Source organism: Manis pentadactyla, chromosome 14 (genome assembly GCF_030020395.1).
Source record: "Manis pentadactyla isolate mManPen7 chromosome 14, mManPen7.hap1, whole genome shotgun sequence".
Taxonomy (NCBI): Eukaryota; Metazoa; Chordata; class Mammalia; order Pholidota; family Manidae; genus Manis; species Manis pentadactyla.
Window position 1 is genome coordinate 75,468,620 of NC_080032.1, and position 9,072 is coordinate 75,477,691.

Sequence of the window (9,072 nt, forward strand, 5' to 3'; positions counted from 1 at the left end):
TATGGCAAGGTTTATCTTAATAGTATTTTGAACTGAATATAAGCAAAGGTATTTAAAATGGTAATATCCAACAAACAGTAAACAGTCTGATTTTATTTGCATGCTCCACAGTATCCATTCTAAGTAATTAACCCTTATTGTTCCTACAAATCTTTTTGGAGTGAGCAAGTTATTCTTTAAGAAAAAAGTTTGTGGGGGAAAAGTAAGCAAACTTTAATTACCCTCTATGAGACTTTCTTTTCCTGCTTCAAGTGGGACAAAAGTGGTTCTTAGATGTAATTTTACATAACCCCAGTGGCATGTTGAAGCATGGAAGGCAAAAGACATTTATGCAATTACCGAGCCCATTGTGTATCTGAGCAAACATGAAGATAGTGCTATTATGTTGATGTACCATTATTCTAATGTTTTGTCTTCATTTTCAAAACCCGGAGATATCTCTAGAGAATGTTGAAATGTTCCCTTTATTATAAGGTAAGACTGGGATTTTTTAAAGGTTATATCTGTTTCTCTGCTAGAGAAATATTGTATTGATAAATGAATTGATTATTGTAATCCAAAACTCAGATTTAGTAAAATTTCACAGAAGAAGTTTTGGTGACATCCAAAAGGAAAGATTGGACTGATAAGTGAATGTGATTGCTTATGAAGTATAGCATGAATAAAATGAAAGAAAGTACATCATTCATTTGAACTAAGGCAAGACAGTTGGGCCAAGGTATATAACCATGGCAGTTGCCATTCAAGCACAGCAGATACTTTGTTCTGGTCTACCCAGTAGCATCTTCCCATTTTCAGGTGAATTTCCAGATTTTCTTCCTAGAATGATTTCTCAGGGCTACATGTCCTCTGCTTTGAGACAGGACGCTGTGGTTCCCACAAAGTTCAGTCTATTCTCTGGGGTGGCCAGGCCTCAGCTGAGAGCAAATCATTCTCAGAATCATTGCTCTGTTCCCATGACCTGGACCTGATTAAACAAATTACAGTGGCAAGCCCAGAAGTATTCCTCCAACCAGTCAGGCAGAAACTTGGGGCCTAAGCAAGACACAAGTCACAAAGGAAAGCAACAAAGCAGAGGTAATTTTTTCAAGGAGCAGGATGGTGATGGGGAAAACCACCATGAAACAGATAAACCACCACAAAATGACAAGCAATTATAGTCTCTGCAGTAACTCTATGAGCAAACCTGATATATTATCTAACTGAAATGTTGCAACTACAGAATCTACGAATCTAACAAAAGAACTAGAATAATAACCAGTGCTTGAATTCCATAATAAAAACTGCCCCTCAAAGCAACTCTTTTCTACCTACGTTTTGTTTTCATAACTCGTTTTCTGTATTTCTAGGTCAAACTGGCCACAGTCCAACTAGCTTTAAAAGTTCATCACCCCAGATCAATCTCACTGGTTAAAATAAGCAATCATTCTACAACTTGTAAACATAAAACTTGCCTGGAATTAGCCTGCTAGTATTTCCTTTGTAAATGTTAATCATTTCCAAGTTAATAGCATAGACTTGAAATTCAATTCAGTTTGGTTAGACATGAATTCAACAGACTAACTTTTTACATAATAAAAAATAATAAAATCATTAATACAAAAGAGGATATGAACATTGTTTTATCAATATATTCAAAATGGATATTTACATGTGTTTCTAAATAAGGCAAATCACAAGTGTTTGATTTAATAGTTTTATTCTCTTCCATAACTACTTTATATTGGAGCATTGCATCCATAGACAATCTCAAAGTCAAAATCTCCGTAATATCATTTTTATATATTTAAGTGGACTAATTAACAAAAAGATATGAATCTCTATGATCAATCAATTTGTCCAAGGAGGGTTCTGTTACACATATTTTTTTGTTGTTGTTTATGGTCATATCACCCCCAAGCCTAGCGTACTTTCTGTTCATCTTCCATTATACATTAAAAAATAAATAATAAACAATAAGAATAGTTTTGTCCTTAAAGGAGGCACATAACGTAATATTCATTTCAAGAGGACTATTTTTCTTTGAATAAGTTTATCTTTATAGCTGTACCTCTAGCTCATAGTAACCATCAATAGAATGACATTTTTTTCTTAGATATTAACCTGATTTATAAGCATCTTTTATTAGATAATAAGAAGAATCTTAGGACTGTGAAGTGTTTTATAATTTACAAACACTTTCACATACATTATCTCATTTGATTAACAATGCTGGCAGGTGGCCAGGGCAGGCATATCTCTCACTGTTTCAAAGAAACTGAAACTCAAAGCGGTTATGAAATCTGCCTAAGGTGTCACAGCAAACTGTAAGGAGGGCCAGCAGTTAAACTGAGGCCATGTGTCTTCAAGCCCAGGTCATGTGATCCAGTTTCGATTTCCTTCCTTCTGTGTTCTGTCTGTGATAATGTAAGATCCTGGGTAGATTGATGGTACTATGACTTCTAGCCATCAGTGCTATAGATGTTGATAATAGGATTTATCCTATGTCTAGTTAGCATCATATAAGTGATACGTAATGAATTAAAAACCACTAACTACCACTGTGCATTAAGCATCCTGAAAAATAGGATCTAATCGTCATGTAAAGAATATTATGAGGGGCCAGAAGAGAAGCAAGAAAACAAAAGGGCCGTGATACATTATAAGAGCATTTTTTAATTGTTCAGAAAAGGAAAGCATTAAATCTGAAATTTCAATAAAATCATTCCCTTCTTAATGATTGGCTGATATATAACCTTCCTAAGGTAGTTTATGTACTTTTAAAAGTCCAAATGGCAAAATGTGCTGAAGAGAAAGTATTTAAACTATTTTTAAATCACTGAGCTCCTCAGTGACTCTGTCTTCACTCGCTCAGCATCATTCTGCATTTGATCCCTATTTATGCTATCCCCTCAAAGCAACACGGTAGTAACTCACAACAACACTTCTAGAAAGTTGCTGTTCCCCATCCACATTTTCAGATATTCAAATTAACTGGGAAACAGAGTAATTTTTTTGAGATTTTTCTTGTTTAACTCAATTCACCACTATGTATGAACTACCAGATGCCAGAACACAGTTAGTACAAATACCAGTAAAACTGGGTCTACCAAGCGGTTTGCAAGAGCATCTTCTATATGGGAAGCAAGATTTACTTTTAGCTGAAATTTACATTCAGTGGGCAACCTTTTGAGCTGATTCATCAGCACCTACCTCTTTTCTGACAATGATTCCCACCTATAATGAGGGGCTTTCTGGCTGCCTTACCTACGAGGTCTGGCCACTGGCTCAAGCCGAACTATTTAGGTTCTTCCTCCTGAATTTTGAACAAGGTCACAGAAGCTCCTAAAAATTAGCTCTGGTTATGGGTCAGGTAGACACAGGAAATGATGGCAATGGATTGGCTAGGCATGATGTTAGGGTTGCCAGGTAAAATACGGAAGCCTGTATTTTTATTTGCAAATCTGGCAACCCTACATGATGTGCCATATAAAAGTGAAGAAAGTTGCTCTGTAAAAAAAGAGTAGAAATGCTCTACCAGCAGCATTCCATGGTGGAATGTCTCGTGGGAAGTTCTCCACTCCCAGGCATGGTTCCCTAGGCTTTTTGCCTCGGAAACTTAGCTGCCGGCGCTGCAAGGACATGAAGAGCTTCCCCAAGGATGACCCTTCCAAACCTGTCCATCTCACAGCCTTCCTGGGCTCTAAGGCCCCATGACCCACACCGTGTGGGAGGTCAGTAGGGCAGGTTCCAAGGTGAACAAGAAGGAAGTTTGCGGAGGCAGTGACCATTGTGGAGACAGCACCCGTGGTGGTTGTGGGAATCCTGGGCTTCATGGAAACCCCTCGAGGCCCCTGTACCTTCACGATCATCTTGGCTGAGCATATCAGTGATGGGTGCAAAAGGCCCTTCTATGAGAACTGGCATAAATCTAAAAGAAGGCCTTCACAAATACTTCAAGAAGAGGCAGGAAGGCAATGGCAAAAGCAGTTGGAGGACTTCAGCAGCATGAAGGTCATCCGTGTCATCGCCCACACCCAGGTGCGCCTGCTTCCTCTATGCCAGAAGAAGGCCCACCTCATCGCGATCCAGGTGAATGGAGGCACACTGGCTGAGAAATTGGAATGGGCTCACCAAAGTCTAGAGGAGCAGGTCCCTGAGAACCAAGTGTTTGGGCAGGATGAGATGATTGATGTCACTGGGTCACCCAGGGCAAAGGCAACAACAGGGTCACCAGCCACTGCCACATGAAGAAGCTGCCCAGCAAGACCCACAGAGGGTTTCATAAGGTTGCCTGCATTGGGGCCTGGCATCCTGCCTGAGTAGCATTCTCAGTGCACGAGCTGGGCAGAAAGGCTACCATCACCACACCGAGATCAGTAAGATCTACAAGAGTGGCCAGGGCCACCTCATCAAGGACAGCAAACCGATCAAGAACAATGCCTCCACCAATTACAATCTGTCTGGCAAGAGCATCAACCCTCTGGGTGGCTTTGCCTGCTACTATGGAGAGATGCCCCATGATTCAGTCATGCTGAGAGGCTGTGTGGTGGGCACCAAGAAGCAAGAGCTCCCCCTTTGCAAGTCCTTGCCGGTGAGGACCGAACGGTGGGCCCTGGGGAGGTCTGACTCAGTTCATTGACACCACCTCCACGTTTGGCCCTGGTCGCTTCCAGACTATGATGGAGAAGAAAGCGTTCATGGGACCACTTCAGAAAGACCAAATTGCAAAGGAAGAAGGGGCTTAATGTCAGGAGCGGATTGTACTGCTGGTGGGATCTCAGTAGAAATTATTTTCCTCTGGGAAAAACACAGAGATAAGGAAAATTAAAGACTCTGGTGACTGTGCAGGAAGGGAGGGGATGAGACTGAGAAAAGGAGAGATATATCAAGAGCTGCCTGACTCTGACACACCACGGGTCACCGCCAGCTTTGCAGTGGTCAGCTCCAGTCCGTTGGGAGGTCTGGCTGTGTCTCCTGCCCTTGAGTTCTGCGAGATACCTTGCCTCTTTATAAGACACCCTTCTTTTCTTTAGATAGCTTAGAGGAAATCTGTTTCTTATATCAGACATGTCCTAGGGTATATATAATAGTGATGCACTTTGAGGGAAAGTTTTTATTTCACACACTTTAAAGCATTTACAGGGTCCATGGGACATATGAACAGAAAAGTTGTTTCTTATTTATCAAGAGTAGGAAAGCTCGCCTCTCTGTAATAAATGCCACGAAATGTCTGGATTAACCCTTAAAAACTATTCTATATTTGGATACCTGAGGTTCACACTAGGCCTTTTTTAGTTTCTTAGATGTATTAGTTAAAGGGTAAACTCATTGAATGCACTTCTTCTACATTTATTCTAAAATGTTGTCCCCAAGGCAAAAAGTATGAAGCGGTTCAGTCATGAAGTCCAGGTCTTATCAGTGTCAATTCTGCTTATTCTTCCTCTTTCCTTCCTCTGCCTCTTCTCTCCTCCTTGACCCTTTTCACATCTTCCCTCCTCTATTCCCTAACTGCCCTGCTTAAATTTCTCTAGAAAAAAAATGCCATAAAAAAAAAAGAGAAGTCACTAACACCTCAGTGTCAATTAGTCAAAAGTGCTATTCACACTTCAAGTATTAGCATTTTTAAAAAAAAGACCTAAAGAGAAGGATGCCAACAGAGCATTTCTGGGTTTGCTGTGAGCAGCAACCTTGCCTAATGTGGAGGTTATATTAAATAATATTAGTTCATAGACTGGGGACAGATCATTGTGCTAATGTTTAAGAAAAACATCTTCTTCTGGTTCAGCCTACCCAAGCTGGACCTGGGGCTAGCTAGAGATTTTTCTGGGGTGCATGTGAGATAGGATTTCGTGAGATAGAAGCTGACTTAGGGACAGCTGTCAGCTGAGCAACAGTCCAATACCCAAAGGAATAAAGAAACAGAGCTGAACATGGGCCTATAGAAAAGGCAAGAAATGACCTAAAATATGCACTTGGTAGTGAATTTTAGGGCCAATTGTATGGAGAGACCAAATAAGAGTAAATACTTGCATAAGATTATGAACCTAAGCAACATAGGTTGAGAAACCTCTTAATTTCACCCAAAGGCTATCAAATTGTTCCCTCTATCCAAAAACATCTGCCGCCTGCCTGAAACTAATTGAACCTTCTTTCCATTTCATTAATAAACAATCTCTCTTTAGAGTTTTAAGGCAGATTATCAGTCATTCACACCTTAATGTGAACTATGAAAGAGCCAGTCAGTTTCTACATGTATTTTAAAATGTGGAAATGTTCTTATAGTTAGGAAGGAGGAGGAAGTGACTTTGGAAGTGGAGTAAGTTGAAGATGAAGCAGGCCCAGTTATGAAAAGATGGCAGCATTGATGACACTTAGTATCAGAAGTGGTGGAGTGCTGACACAAAAATGGGAAGACAAGCACAAGAAGAGCTTTTAAAGTCTAGCTTTTTAGTTTAAATTTTAATATACTGTTGATTTGTCCCACAAAAGCTCCTAGAAACCACTGGAAAGAATAATATTTAGGACCTTCAGGTAGATTGCCCCCTTTACTCCAGATGAATGCAGACCCTTCCCTGGGCTTACAGCTCTGTGAACAGAGGAGGGATAGACTCCAGCTCCCCTCATCCCCCATTTGTTTAGCTGGCATTCATGTACACAACTTACACAGTGGTACGTGCAGCCATACTTTCCGCTCTCTGCTTGCCTCAACACATGCACATTTGCACAGAGCTGGATGAAATGTGACTCATCCATCAAGACCCAGCTCAGGTAATACTTCCACTGTGATTAGCCCAAGAGGGTCCTCTCCTCTGCTACCTTAAACATTAGAGAAGCATCATAGAATACCAACTCTGAAGTCAACCCACCTGTGTTCAAATCCCAGATCTGCCACTTATTAGTTGTGTAACTGTGGGCCTGCCTATATCTATAAATGGGGGTAATATGAGTAACTACCTCCTAAGTTTGTTATTGTTTAATGCATGGAAAGCACTTAAAACAGTGTTACGTAATGAACATTCAATAGATACTTGGAATCACCATAACTCAGCTGGGACTGAAAGTATATCACTTAAGCCAGATCATTTTTGTTAGATTTGTAGGTGTCTAGTTTTTCTAGTCAAGAAACAAATTTTATTCATTTGGTGAAATATAGGCAGCAGAGGATACTTAGTATATTTCTGATAAATAAATGAATAAGCCTCTGCCACATGGAGGCCAAGGAGACTTTTCCCCTCAGAAAACAAGATTGCAGAAGCAGAAGGTGTTCCAAAGAACAGCGTCCCATGTTTCTGATCTGAAACCCTAGATCCACTTAAATGAAAAGTAGAGGCGGCCCTTTGGTGTGAACCTATGGAGCTAGAGGAGAAGGCTCCCCATCGTTTGAGGGCAAAGGAGAAAAGGAGCTTGGAACAGTAGGTGAAGATCCTCCTTAACTACCTACACCCCCACCAATCCCACATGACAAGCTCCTCCCTCCCATCTCCCTCATGTAACAATGAAATGGATCCCCATAAAACAAAGGAAGTCTTTAGTTGGATAGGCTTAGGGATCATTATGAATGCTAAACAGAAGGTATTTCAGATTATCCGTAACTAGACCTAGGAAATTCACCAAGGACACTGGAGGGCACAGAGCATACTGATTGGCAGATGTTGGTACTCAATAAATAATGTTAAATCGATCCATAAGTGACAGACAGAATGAAATAATGAACAAATGACCAGGGAATAAATGCATCAATCATTTGTGGGGCTAGTCTGCAAATTACACCATGTAGGTGACTGGTTAGCAAAATTTCCCAAACTGTGTCCCAGGGAGCACTGGTCAGGGAGATTGCTGAAAGGTTTGCAGTCATTTACATATGAGAAAGACAGCAAACTACACAGTCACGATTTTCTTAAAAACACACATTAGTTTATTAAGGATACTAGGTTTATTTGCTCAATAGCATGGAACATTTTTCCCCTGCAGAGTGTTCAGTGGTCTGGCCCTGACTGCTGAGAAATTTGAAGAATGAACAATCCCAAAGGTTGAAAAAAACACATGACAATAAAACAGAATGATATGTTTTGAAAGATTAAATACAATACACATTTGAAAACAAGAACCATTTCTGGTATGAGGCTACGGCATTTTTCAAAATTTCTGTTAGTAGGTAAATACAGGCACACCTCATTTTATTGCCCTTCACTTTATTGTGCTTCACGGATACTGTGTTTTTTATGAATTGAAGGTTTGTGGCAACCCTCAGTCAAGCAAGTCTATCATCGCCATTTTTCCAACAGCATTTGCTCACTTTGGGTCTCTGTCACACTTTGGTAATTCTCACAACATTTCAAACTTTTTCATTATTATTATATTTGTTACGGCTGTCTGTGATCACTGATTATGACTCCCTGAAAGCCCACGTGATGGTTAGAATGTTTAGCAATAAAGTATATCTTAATTAAGGTACTCACATTGTTTTTTAAGGCATGATGCGATTGCGCACCTAACAGATTACCGTATAGTGTCAACATAACTTACACTTGCCCTGGAAAACCAAAATATTTCACTTGGCTCATTTTATTGTGATATTCACTTTATTATGGTGCTCTGAAACAGAACCCTCAAGATCTCTGAGGTATGCCTATACTGCTCAGTGTTTTCATTTTTACTTTATATTTTTTACTGTGGCAAAGTGCACATAACATAAAATTGACTATTTTAACCATTTTTTGAGTGTACAATTCAGTGGCATTAAGCACATTTGCCATGTTGTGCAACCATCACCACCATCCATTTCCAGCACTTTTTCATCATCCCGAACAGAGACTCTGTACCCCATAAAAAATAACTCTGCATTCCCTTCTTCCTCCAGCCCCTGGTGACCTCTATTATACTTTCTGTCCCTATTAATTTCTTTATGCTAGGTACCTTTATAAATGGAATCATACAGTATTTGTTCTATGTCTGGCTTCCTTCACTAGCATCGCATTATCAAGGTTCACCTGTGTTGTAGTATGAATCAGAATTTTGTTCCTTTTTAGGATGAATCTATTCCACTGTGTGTATATACCACATTTTTTCTTAACCCATTCATCGATGGGT

General features: G+C 39.9%; 1 pseudogene; it reads left to right on the plus strand.

Moving 5' to 3' along the window:
• Positions 1-3,041: 3,041 nt before the first annotated feature.
• LOC118914441 (60S ribosomal protein L3-like) lies at positions 3,042-4,727 on the plus strand (annotated as a pseudogene).
• Positions 4,728-9,072: the final 4,345 nt, after the last annotated feature.